Consider the following 14429-nt stretch of genomic DNA (forward strand, 5'->3'; position numbering starts at 1 on the left):
CAGTTGGACACAGATATGCAGAAAATTTGCATCTTCTCAGAGCACTGAGGGATTTTGAGTAAGATCGGAGGTGATACAAACATTAATGGGACCAACTGTGCTTAAGTATTGAAGTGAGGCCCAGTTTGGGATTCAGACCAGAATTACAGCCTGGACTGAAGACCCATCTGATGTCTTTTTGTGGAAACTCTGCAACCTAAAACAACTTAGGTCCATATGTGTTAAGCTGTTGGTGGAAACTGGAACAACAATCTATACTAAAAAGCTTAGAAACATTAGAGCCATCAGCACTGAGCAATGTTCCAGAGGATGGTTTCAGAGATGCACAGTAAGATAGGGCGTGGAAATATTTATCCTTTACCTTTTAACTCTTATGTTTAAAATCAGCAACAATTATATCTTGATGCAAAAAGCTCTTGTCAAGATAAATTGGTTCCAGTGATTTTTGGTGCCTAATAAATCAGCAGCTCCATGTGAACATTTTTGTGTTCCAGCACAGCCTTAGATGTAGCCTTAGATGTACGTTTTAATCTTTGAAAATTGCCAACAGGAGAGCAGCTGTTTACTCAGATGCAGAAGCAAAGCACTGTCAGACAAATACATGATTTGTGAACAGAAAAGATGGAAAACAGAAGAGTTTGCAAAGGTGAAATATAAATAAATAAGTCACAAATACAGAACAAAACTGGGAATACAGAACAATAGAGGGAAAAGCTGGAATACAACGTTTTAGGTGTGTACAGTTCAGCGTGTTTTTTTAATATACTGAAGCATCTTATATTGTGTTAAAGGTGCTATATAAATGCAAACTGTTGTGTATCTTTTATCAGATTAATTACTAGGGATTTTCGTGTAAGATTCTCAGGACTGATTTATTTGATCTTTGTCCCAAGTACTCCAATACACCAGAGAAAAAGTTCATTCAAAAAGGGGGCAGGCAGGTTTTGATAGGTCTCCATCCATTGTACAAAACCTAGAATTTCTAGAGCTTCCCAGACGTGGTAACTTGGATCAGTAACTTGTTAGAAAAGGACCAGATAATCTAATTGGGTTATCCTTAGGCACAGATATTCTCCAGCCTTATGACTGTGCTTCTATCGATTGATTATATTTGAAAAAGTAGACATTACACCAAGTGAAGCAACCATTGCTGACGATGGAAGTCAGGGATAGCTTAAAAGCAAAAGAGAAAGCATATAATGTGGCGAAGGGTAGTGGGAAGCCAGAGGATTGGGAAGCCTGCAGAGACCAACAGAGGACAACGAGAAAAGAAATAAGGAGGGAGAAGATTAAATACGAAGGTAAGTTAGTCAGTAACATAAAAGAAGATTGCAAGAGTTTCTTTAGATATATAAAGGGCACAAACAAGGCAAAAGTGGACATTGGGCCACTGGAAAATGATGCTGGAGAAGTAGTAATGGGCAACAAAGAAATGGCAGAGGACCTGAATAAATACTTTGTGTGTTCATGGTGGTAGGCAGAAGTAACATACCAAAAATTCAAGAGAGTCAGGGGCAGAGGCGTGTATGGTGGCCATCAGCAAGGAGATGGTGCTAGAAAATCTGAAAAGTCTTAAGGTGGATAGATCACCTGGACCAGATGGACTACACCCTAGAGTTCTGAAGGAGATAGCTTAAGAGATAGTGGAGGCGTTAGTGGTGATTGCTCAGGAATCACTGGAGACACGCAGGGTCCCAGAGTACTGGTAAGTCGCTAATGTAACTCTCTGTTTAAGAAGGGAAGGCAAAAGATGGGAAATTACAGGCCAATTAGCCTGACCTCGGTCGTTGGTAAGATTTTGGAGTCCATTGCGAAGGATGAGATTTCTGAATACTTGGGAAGTGCATAGTAAAATAGGGCAAAGTCAGCATGGATTCATCAAAAGGGAGGTCATGCCTGACAAATCTGTTGGAATTCTTTGAGGGGGTAATGAGCAGGTTAGACAATGGAGATCCAATGGATGTTATCTATTTAGACTTCCAGATGGGCTGTGACAAGGTGCCACACAGGAAGCTGCTGAGAAAGATAACAGCTCATGGTGTTAGAAGCAAGGTACTAGCATGGATAGAAGATTGGCTGTCTGACAGAAAGCAGAGAGTGGGGATGAAAGGGTCCTTCTAAGAATGGCAGCCAGTGACTAGTGGAGTTCCACATGGGCCAGTGTTGGGACCACAGCTTTGCATTTTTTACATTAATGATCTAGATGAAGGAACTGAGGGCATTCTGGCTAAGTTTGCAGATGATACAAAGATAGATGGAGGGAGTATTGAGGAGGCGGGAAGCATGCAGAAGGATTTAGACAGGTTAGGAGAGTGGGCAAAGAAGTGGCAGAAGAAATACAACGTGGGAAAGTGAGGTCATGCACTTTGGTAGGAAGATAGAGGCATAGATTATTTTCTAAATGGGGAGAAAATTCATAAATCTGAAATGCAAAGGGACTTGGGATTTCTGGTGCAGGATTCTATGAAGGTAAACTTGCAGGTTGAGCCAGTAGTTGAGAAGGCAAATGCAACTTTGGCATTTATTTTGAGAGGACTAGAATATATAAGCAGGAATGTACTTTTGAGGCTTTATAAAACTCTGGTCAGGCTACATTTAGAGTATTGTGAGCAATTTTGGACCCCATATCTCAGGAAGGATGTACTGGACCTGGAGCGGGTCCAGGGGGTGTTCACGAGAATGATTCTAGGAATGAAAGGTTTAACATATGAGGAACATTTGAGGGCTCTGGCTCTGTACTCGATAGAGTTTAGAATGTTGAGGGAGGATCTAATTGAAACTTACAGAATACTGAATGGCTTGGACAGAATGGACGTTGGGAAGATGTTTCCATTGGGAGGAGAGACTTGGACCTGGGACCACATCCTTAGAGTAAAGGGAAGATCCTTTAGAGTGGAGATAAGGAGAAACTTCTTCAGCCAGAGAGTGGTGAATCTATGGAATTCATTGCCACAGAAGGTGGTGGAGGCCAGGTCATTGAGTACATTTAAGACAGAGATAGAAATGTTTTTGATTGACAAGGGGATTAAGGATTATGGGGAAAAAGTAGGAGAATGGGGTTGAGAAATTTATCAGCCATGATTGAGTGGCAGAGCAGACTCGATGGGCAGAATGACCTAATTTCTGTTCCTATGTCTTATGGTCTTATTAAATGCTGAGTGTCAGTGGGGAGAGGTCATGGACAGGGATCAGGTTAAAGAGGAAAGTCAACGAAATTTTTATTGTCACCCTTTAAGATGATTTTTGGACCATTAGCTAGCAGCCAGAAGACACCAAGTACCAGACGAAAGCAGGCTGCAGGCTACTATGGTGTCTTTCCTGTTTTCTGGTGAGTAATGAGCATTCAGAGGCCATGTTAATAGCCCAGAACAGAACCTCTCTGTAACTTCTCTGGAAAGATGTAGCATATTTCAGATTTATTACCTTGGTGCAAAACTGAGAAAAGCGGCTCTGAGAAGATCAGTCATGACAATAGCATGGGAAGGAGGTCTTGTGACAGAGTGGGTAGTTTCCCTGCCTCTTAGCCTCTTAAGTTTGAATATCAACTTGCAAATCCTCCTTATGTATGCTGATGGCAGGTGGTAAAAGATGGAGAGATTCCTGGTCACTCATGTGATGGAAAGAAATTGAAGACTGTCAAGCAACACTGTCCATAGCGCCATACAACATGCATGCAAAAACGTTGCCAAAGCAACTCAGACTCCTTGGAGGGCTCAGTTGGCTGTGAATCAGATTCATGCAAATAGCACAAGTTTCGATCCCCATTTCAGCTGGGATGGGTTCAGGATCTGAGCCCTTACCTTCCCATGGGTAGCAAACACAGCTGGACTGTCTGATCCATTTTCAGGCAGAGAACTCAGGAGGAAGAAGATTAGCATAGGTACATCAAATCACGTCAATACATCAAAACAAAAGGATTTTTGCAGATTTTCATTCCCATTACAGAGAAATGTTATTGAATAATGTACAAAAAAATGAATGTCTGATTTATAATCACTAAGTTTTGACATACAGGAGTAACAATGAACATGAGATTTGGCATTATAAAAATTCAGTTATAATGTGTGCAGTTGACAGATATATGCAGCATGCAGGGGAGCAGTTATGGTTTCAGTTTCTTATTTCAAGTTACTTATTCTGTGTACAATTGTGCAAATATATAGAAAAGAGTTCAGCTGCTGTACAGCACAGTCTGATCCAACACTGCTACCTATTACTGATTAGCCAGCCAGCTGAATGGTCAGTTTGTCCTTGGCCAGGCAAGTCACATAAAAGGAAGCCGCATATTTTGAAGCAAGCTTAAAAGCACAGTAGCTATCTCAGGAATTAAGTTTATCAGGACCTGGGCAGTTTATGAAACAACAAGGACACACTATTTCTAGTCTGGAGACAGTACAAATACTCTGTTCAGAGTAACAAGCCAGAATGTGACTTGTTTTGTAATACCAATCTGTCAGCTGCCCTCCTATCAGCATGGTAAGCTGAAGTTTTATTAACACTAAAATTGAAGTTGCTCCAAATTAAAACTTAGCATTTGAGTTATCTTATTTTGGAATGTTTTTGAAATTATACCTGAATCAAAATGTGCTTTGATGCTAGCAAATTAAGATTAGGGTGATATGTACAATGCCTGTGTTAAGTATTTTTCAGTGGTACTAATCATCTGATATAGTTCCAGGTGCAACAAGAAAGTGGTTTAGATTCAGCTCACCCAGTGCAGGGATTTGTAATCCGGATTTCTTAAGCCAAAAATTCAGCACTGCCTTGAGGTAGAGCTCAGGTCTTCATTTCAGTGCCGGTTCTTGGATCCTCCTCACACTGACAATGACAGAAATTCCTGAGCAGACCTAATTAGGCTCACGTGGCCCTCCCCCATGTTGCTGCCTCAGTGTAAAGTTGTGTGTGGGAAACTTCAGGAATCCCACTGGATAGAAAGAAAAATAAAGACTTGTATTTACATAGTATCTTTCACAACTTCAGCATGACCCATAGGACGTACAGCCAAAAAATCACTCATGGAATATAATAGTTGTTAGATGTGGTGTGATTGCCACAAAAGCTCTTAGTGAAATAAATTAGGAATAGATGCTGTTCTAGGCTGCAAGTGATCCATGAGAAAAGGGGGCTAACTTTACCAATTGATACTGGGCCTAATAAAGAGGGAGTAAAGAAGTGTAAATTCTTTCCAATGCAATTGAGCCGAGGGGTTTTCCTTTCTTCCCAATGTCCCTGCCAACGGGGAATGTTTACCTCGTAGTGAAGCACATCTATGTTGCAGTGTCCTCGCAGACTCCAATTTACTGTAGTAGCACATCCCTCTCCCTGTCAGGCTGCTAATGCTCTTGGATTAATGGCACTCTGATTAGGCTAGCAGCATCGGGAATCCACTGCAATCCTTAATAGGATTGTAAATGTGGAGGTAGCCAGTTATGAGGTTACCTCCTGGAAAATTGCGCCATTGGTTTCACAGCAGCAAATGCAGGCTTCACATTTTGATTTGATGAGGCATCAAAGCCCATGGGAAAGTTCAGCTCAGAGAAATTTTCTTCCTTTTTACATCAATAACCTTACATTCTAAATGCTAAATCTCACCTCATTACAGGTACGGTATGTTTTTAGTTATATTTGCAAACACTTTTGCATTCAGTATTCTAATCCTGCAATGGTATTTTTAAGAAAATTTTTAGCATTCTGGCGATATATTGGTAATTCTGTGGTATGATTCCAGACAAGAATACAAGAATTAGGAACAGGGGCAAGCTATTTGGCCCATTAATCTTACCTTGCTATTTGATAAGATCCTGGCCAATTTGACTGTAGCTTTAACTTCAGTTTCCTACCTGCCCTGTAACCTTTGGCTGCTTTGCAGATCAAAAATCTATGTAACTCAGCCTTGAATATGTCCACCTTCCACTGATTTGTGGCGAAAGAATTTCCACTCAATGTCTGTTTAAATGAAAAAATATCCTTGTCTCTGTTTGAAATGGGAGACGCCTAATTTTTAAACCATGATCTCTAGCTCTAGACTCCCCGATAAGGGAACTTTTAGTGAGTCATATCACAGGAGACCTAGATCTCTCCATAGAGTAGAGTTCTGCAGTTTCTGTCCATTCAAACAATATATTGCACTTCTATTTTTCCTGACAATGTGAAGAAGTTCACAGCTTCCCACAGTATACTCCGTCTGCAAATGTTTTGTCCACTCACTTAACCCATTTAAATCCCAATGTGTATTCTCTTGACAAGCTACTTTCCTATCTATCTTTTGTCATCAGCAAATGAAGAAAAATATGGTCAGTCCCTTCATCCAAGTAGTTGATATAGATTGTAAATAGTTGAGGGGTCACTGAATCTTGTAGCCTGCAAACCCAAAAAAGACCCAATTATCCTGCTCTCTGTTTCTAGTTAGCTAAACGATCCATAATCTACACAAATATGTTATTCATCTACACCATGAATTTATTTTGTAAACTAACCTTTGATGAAGCACTCTTGATTGTAACAAATGATTTGATATTGCTTTGATTAATTCACATTTTTCAAGCAGATGAACACAATGACATTGATATTCCCTGGTTGTGAACATTTTTAAGGGTAGTAAAATAGATGTGGATACGAAAAAATGTATCAAAATGATACTTTATACTAAACAGCAAAGAGAATATGAACATCCATTAGAGAGTTCTTAGGGAAAGATAGTTTCTACTGTTGCTGAGCTTATATTTAGCAAAGGCATCATTTTCTAATCTACATGTCATGCACACAGATGGTAAAGAAAATTCCCAGCTTTCAGAGGGAACAGGTTAAAAGTCTGCCACTTATAAGAAGTAGGAGTTTTCTGTTCGTTGATAGTGAGACATCTAGAAGGCATGCTGAGGAAGGAGAAATGTGTGGACCAACACCTCCCAGCAGGTTCACATCAGATCCAGCACCAGCTCAATAGAGCCTCGCACAGCCACTTCAGAGTTACAGGCATGTCTAATCCAATCACACTTATATGCCTGTTGTCTGTCCACCTCCCATACAGCACAGTTTAGGAAGCTTAAAACAAATTCCAGCTCATATCACTCTTCCCTGTTGTTGTCCACTCATTCTGTAAAACCAATCTGTCTGCTTCAGCCATACAGAACTAATCCTCTTTACTCTCCTCATCAAATTAACCATATTCTATGTTCCCATCCTTTGAAGCATCAACAAACACAAAAGCATGCAGATCATTTACATGGTGACATGTAAAATCCTGAATATTTTCCATTCTACTTTGATAGCAGCTCCAAACATTTCCACATTAACTGCTGGCAATAATCCTCTGACTGTTGGAAATCAGTTTGGCATACATCTTTGTTCAAGCAATACCCAGTTAATTGTGGAAAATAGTTATTTAAGATTTCTTCCATTATGGAAACTCAAGCCTTGCAACACATTAAGTACAATAAATTTAACATTTCTAGTTCAATTAAAAAATTTATCTCAAACCTGAATTTATAAACACATATTATGTAATTATTTCAATAGTGTAGTTCATGCTTTACACATGAATAGAACAAAAGATCAATATAATGCAAATAGTCACGTAAATATATAGTGTAACTATTGATACAGTTAGTGCATTCTGTTACATATAAATTGTTGTGCAATCATGCATATGTTCAGTTGCTGATGCAATTGTTTTTATACAGTAATGGAAAAAAGATAATTAAATATCTCTTCAGTGAGAATATGAAACTTACTACTACATGGAATGATTGATGTGAAAAACACATCAATTTAAGGTGAAACTAGTTAAGTACATGGAGAAAAATGGAATTGAAGGTGATTCTGATAGGGTTAGATGAAATTAAGAGGAGAAATGAGTATGTAGATGAAATTAAGAGGAGAAATGAGTATGTCAAGCATAAACACTAATATTAAGCTGTAGGGTTGAGCGGCCATTTTCTGTGCTGTAAAATTCTATGTCAGAATGTACTGTGAATTTTTTGACATTAATACACTGTAGAGTGTAATTATTCATATATCAAGAATAAAAACTGAATGTAAATATTTTAATAAATTTTGATTTATATGTTTATAGCTTAAATATTGATTTCGTGCAAACTTTGATGTTTAGCTTATTGTCAAGCAAAGCTTCCTTTAATGTATAAATATCTACATCTAGAACATATTCAAAATCATGCATCTTACAATTCAACGAAACAGTCAAAAGTTAAGAAGAGAATGAAATTTAATGGAGTTTTATTTCAAGAAATAGGGAAGTGAAAACCTCATCAAAATTGGGCCAATTTGCCGCACGTATCTATGTTAGGTTGTTGTTGTGTTTGTGACAGTTGACATAGAAAAGTTTAATAGGAAATATTGACATAGTAATTCAGACTATTGGCCCAAGGTTTCCTAGCAGAGCATGAACAGCAAGACGCACTGTTAATTTTGAGAAATGTTTTTCTGTGAACCATTTTTAAAACATTGGAAAACTAATTTAAATGAATATAGAAACATAGAAGATAGGAGCAGGAGGAGGCCATTCGGCCCTTTGAGCCTACTCAGCCACTCATCACAATCTTGGCTGATCATGTGACTCAAAAGTCTAATCCTGCTTTCTCCCCATAACCTTTGATCCCATCGCCCCAAGTGCTATATCTAGCTGCCTCTTGAATACATTCAATGTTTTGGCATAAACTACTTGCTGTGGTAATGAATTCCACAGGCTCACCAATCTTTGGGCAAAGAAATGTCTCCTCATCTCTGTCCTAAATGGTCCACCCTGAATCCTCATACTATGACCCCTTGTTCTGAAAACACCCACCAACATCCTCCCTGCATCTACCCTGTCTAGTCTTGTTAGAATTTTCTAAGTCTCTGTGAGAACCCCCTTATTTGTCTGAACTCTAGCAAAAACAATCCTAATCTAGTCAATCTCTCCTCACTATTCTGGCCTGCCATCCCTGGAATCAGCCTGGTAAACCTTCGCTGCAGTCTCTTGAGAGCAACAGCATCCTTTCTCAGAAAAGAAGACCAAAACTGTACACAATATTCTAGGTGTGGCCTCACCAAGGCCCTGTATAACTGCAACAACACATTCCTGCTCCTGTACTGGAAACCTTTCGCAATGAAGGCCAACATACCATTTGTCTTCTTTACCACCTGCTGCACCTGCATGCTTATGCCTTCAGTGACTGGTACACAAGGACACCCAGGTCCCGCTGCACACTCCCCTCTCCCAATTTATAGCCGTTCAGGTAGTAATCTGCCTTCTTGTTTTTGCTTCCAAAGTCAATAACCTCACACTTAACTAAATTGTACTGCATCTGCCATTGATTTGCCCACTCACCCAACTTGTCCAAATCATGCTGAAGGATCTCTGCATCCTTGTCACAGTCCCACCCAACTTGGTATCATCTGCAAATTTTGAGATGTTACATTTTGTTCCCTTATCCAAATCATTAATATATATTGTGAATAGCTCGGGTACTGGCACCCATTCCTGTGGCACCCCATTAGTTACTGCCTGCCAATTTGAGAAGGACATAATAATTCATACTCTTTGTTTTCTCTCTGTCAAACAGTTTTTTTATCCATTTCAATAAACTTCCCCCAATCCCATGTGTCTTAATCTTGTACAATAATCTCTTATGCAGGACTTTGTCAAAAGCTTTCTGAAAATCCAAATATACTACATTGACTGGCTTCCCCTTGTCAACTCCACTAGTTACATCTTCTTGGGTTCTAACAGATTTGTCAAGCATAGTTTCCCCTTCATAAATCCATGTTGACTCTGTCTGATCATGCTGCTGCTTTCTAAATACCCCACTATAAAGTCCTTGATAATGGATTTGAGAATTTTCCCTACCATCGACATTAGGCTTATAGGTCTACAATTCACTGTTTTCTCTCTACCTCCCTTTTTGAATACTGGAGTGACATTAGCTACCCTCCAATCTGCAGGGTCTGTTCAAGAGTCTGTAGAATCTTGGAAGATGACCACCAATGCCTCCATTATTTCTACAGCCACTTCCTTAAGTACTCTGGGATATAGATTATCAGATCCTGGGGATTTATCCATCTTGAATCCCATCAATTTTCTCAGCATCATTTCTCTAAAATACTGATTGACCTCAATTCTTCCCTCTCACTAAATCTTGCATTCTCCAACATTTCTGGTATCTGATTTGGGTCCTCTTTTGTCAAGACAGAACCAAAGTATGCATTCAGTTGCTCAGCCATTTCTTTGTCTATTATACATTCCTCCATTTCTGGCTGTAGGGATCTACATTTGTCTTCACCAATCTCTTTCTCTTCATGTACCTGTAGAAACTCTTAGTGTCAGTCTTTATGTTCCCTGCTAGCTTACTTTTGTACTCTCTTTTTCCCCAACTTAATCAATCTCTTGGTCCTCTTTGCTGAATTCCAAACTTCTCCCAATTCTTTATCTCGGCCAATCTGTAAGTTTCTTCCTTAGATTGGATACTATCTCTAATTTCCTTTGTAAGCAGTGGATTGGCCCTCTTACCCATTTTGCTTTTGTGCCAGACAGGAATGAACAGTTATTGCAGTTCCCCATTCACTTTTTGAATGTTTGCCATTGCCTATCCACTGTCATCCCTTTAAATAACTCTCCCCAATCTATCAAGGCCAACACACGCCTCATATCTTCATAGTTTCCGTTATTAAGATTCAGCACCCTAGTCTCCGAATCAACTACTTCACTCTCCACCTTGGTAAAAAATTCTATCATGTTATGGTCGTTCATCCCCAAGGGGTCTAGCACAGCTAGATTGGCAAATGATTCCCTTCTCATTACACAGTACCCAGTCTAAGATGGCCTGGTCTCTAGTCAGCCCCTTCACATACTGGTCAAGAAAACCATCCCATGTACATTCCAGGAATTCTGCCTCTCCGGCATTGTGACTAATTTGATTTGCCCAATCCATGTTCAGATTAAAATCACCCATGATCACCACTATTCCCATATGACATTCATCTCTAATTTCCTGTTTAATGCCATTCCCAACATTAGCACTGCGGTTTGGGAGTCTATATATGACACCCACTAATGTTTTTGCCCCTTGGTATTTCTGAACTCCACACATACAGACTCCACATTGTCAGAGCCAATATCTTTTCTCACTGTTGTGTTAATTTCGTCTTTGACTAGCAACCACCACCATTACCTTTTTGCCTGTCCTTCCTAAACACAGAATACCCTGGGATATTGAGTTCCTATCCCTAGTCACCCTGCAGCCGTGTCTCAATAATCCCAATTATATCGTACCTATTTATGTCTATCTGCGCAATTCATTCATTCACTTTATTGCAAAAGCTCCATGCATTAAGGCACAAAGCTTTCAAGCTTGTCTTTTTAACATTGTTTGTCTCACTCTTATTTTTCTCAATAGCCCTGTTTGAATTTTGTCCTTGGTTTCTCTGCCTACCACTTTTCTTATTCCCTTTTCTACCTTTTGTTTATGTCCTTGCTCCCTCCTTCTCTGACCCCCTACATAGGTTCCCATCCCTCTAGCATATTAGTTTAAACCCTCCCCAACCAGTCTAGCAAACACTCCCCCAGGACATCAGTCCCAGTCCTGTCCAGGTGTAACCCATCCAATTTGTAAAGGTTCTACCTCCCCCAGAACCGATCCCAATGCTACAGGAATCTGAAACCCTCCCCCGCCACCATCTTTTCAGCCACATATTCATCCAATATGGCTTGTCATTTTCTCTTCTGACTAGCACTTGGCACCAGTAGTAATCCTGAGATCACTACCTTTTGAGGTCTGATTTCTTAACTTTCTTCCTAGGTCCCTGCATTCTGCTTTTAGAACCTCATCCCTTTTTATACCTATGTTGTTTGTACTGTTGTGTACCACAACCACTAGTTATTCACCCTCCCCCTCTAACATGTCCTATACCCACTCTGAGACATCCTTGACCCTAGCACCAGGAAGGCAACATACCATCCTGCAGTCTGATTTGCGACCACAGAAATGCCTATCTATTCCCCTTACAGTTGAGTCTCCTATAACTATTGCCCTGGCACACTTTTTACCCCTCCCCTCTGCAGCAGAACTAACTGTGGTGCAATGAGTTTAGCTGCTGCTGCTTTCCCCTGAGAGGTCATTCCCCTCAACAATATCCAAAACGGTATATCTGTTTTGCAGAAGAATGGCCACAGGAGATTCTTGCACAACCTGCCTATCTCTCTTGCTCTGATGATCCATTCCCTTCCTGCCTGCAGAATCTGAGCCTGCGGTGTGGCCACCTCTTTATATGTACTATCCACAATACTCTCTGCCTTGCGGACACTTCACAGTGTCCCCAGCTGCCGCTCCAGCTCTGAAACTCAAGCTACCAGGATCTGTAACTGGAGACACTTCCTGCACACATGATGAACCGGGTGGGGGTGCTGGAACTGTCCCTCGCCTACCACATGGAGCAAGAGGGTCAAGGCAAGATTTTGAGCTCTCCTGCCATGGTTTACCTCTTTAAGTTATACCTTGGAGAGTACTTTATATTAGATTAAATCAAATCCAGTTATCTATGGCTCTTCTTTCCTGGTCCATGTACTACCCTTACAGATTAAAAGCCAAAAAAAGTACTTTAAGCGATAGAATTTGTAAGGACTTACCTGCCTTACCCACTACACACTCATCAGCTTTGTCCCTTGTAGTTACCTGCAGCAGGACAAGACTTCCATTGCTAGTCATCCTCACAAACACTTTTTTTTGTTACAGGAAGGAAGGAAGGAAGGAAAGAAACACTGAAGTTATGTTTAAGGTTTAACTGTCTCTTGCCAACACACCCTCCACAAACCACTGTTTGTTAGTGGGGATTGCACTGATGCAAACCTTCACCCCAATCACCAATCAGCACCTTCATAGCCCTCTGCTGGACACAGAGGGAGTCTTGCTGAGGTCCTCATTCTGGCAGTGGTGTCTGCGCAATGCAAGTCTTCACCCCGACAGCCAAGCAGTGTCACCATAGCCCTCAACACAGGAAGGATAGATATAAATCAGAAAGGGGGAGGGGTCAAGAGGTCAGTTTATTTTGTACATATATGTCTCCAATAAACATTTTTCATAGAGAAAAGCGAGAATAGGATTGGGCCAATAAGCCTTTTGAGCTTGCTCCATCATTCAATTAGATCATAGATGATCATCTGCACTACCTCCACATTTTTTGACGTCATAAGTCTCCAGAAATCTGTTAACTTTTGTTTTGAACACGCTCAGGAACTGAGCTTCCATAGCTCAACATTAGGTTAAAATTACTCGACATTGAAAACAGTTACAGTTGGATCATTTGCTAATGGGAAGAAAATATTTCCTAATTGAAAACAGTGTTGCCTTTTCAAACTTCATCACCTTGGGCCAGAAGCATCTACTTTATTTTATGCCTGAGGTTAAATAGAGTCAGATTAGAAACCTTGACATTTTAACTAAGGATATTGCTAGGATTCTGATGCAGTTTCATGAAATATGTATATTTTCTCCCTCTACATCTTATTGATGAATGTCTTGCCAGTGTAAATGATTTTTGATATTAATTCAGCATTGTGACTAATGAAACTAACTATAAAATTGACCAGAGTTAAAGGGTTTTTTTGAGAATATTTACTGTGATTCGTTTCAATGTGAACTCAGGATGCCATATCAACAGTATGGTATAAGAGTAGTCGAATTCAGAGAATTAGATGTGAAAGTATATATTGTTTTCTTGTATTTTGAGATTTTATTAACAAATTCAACTGTTTGCAGATGTTTCTAGAAAATTACACACAATGGCATATTTAAATATTAAAATTTAAGAAGGGTTAACATCATTCCATCTTGAAGCAGAGGAATTATTCAGTGTATAAAATTTAATCAGGATGAATAATTACACAATTCACAGTTGGGGTAACAACAATAATGTTAATGATATAATCATGTCAGTTTTCATATAATTTATTGCAGGCGTAAAGAATATTGTTGCACAAATCTCCCTTTGAACAATTCAATGTAAACTCAATAGCAGCTCAATCAGACACTTCAACAGCTCCTTGATTTATCCACAAATTATATTTGGGAAACGTCAAGGCATTTTTATTGACAAGAGAGTGTGTGAATAGGTTTCAGTGCAAAATTGAGAACTCTTTTGGAATATTTCATGATATATCAAACAAAATGATTATTCAAATTAAGTATTGCTATACCATTGTTAACTCTTAATTGGCATAAGCATTATGTAATCTTGTGACTAAGATTAGAGGATACTGTCAGATAAAACATCATAAAAAGCAGATAGAGATTTTCTTTCAGTTTCATTTAAAATTGTGTTCATGTAATTTGCAATACACAACAATTTCAAGTTAGTGGTGTACAACAGGGATTAGTTCTGGGACCATTACTGTTCATCATTTACACAAATGATTTGGACCTTGGAAAATAGAAATTTGG

This window comes from Rhincodon typus, chromosome 22, assembly GCF_021869965.1.
Source record: "Rhincodon typus isolate 14 chromosome 22, sRhiTyp1.1, whole genome shotgun sequence".
Taxonomy (NCBI): domain Eukaryota; kingdom Metazoa; phylum Chordata; class Chondrichthyes; order Orectolobiformes; family Rhincodontidae; genus Rhincodon; species Rhincodon typus.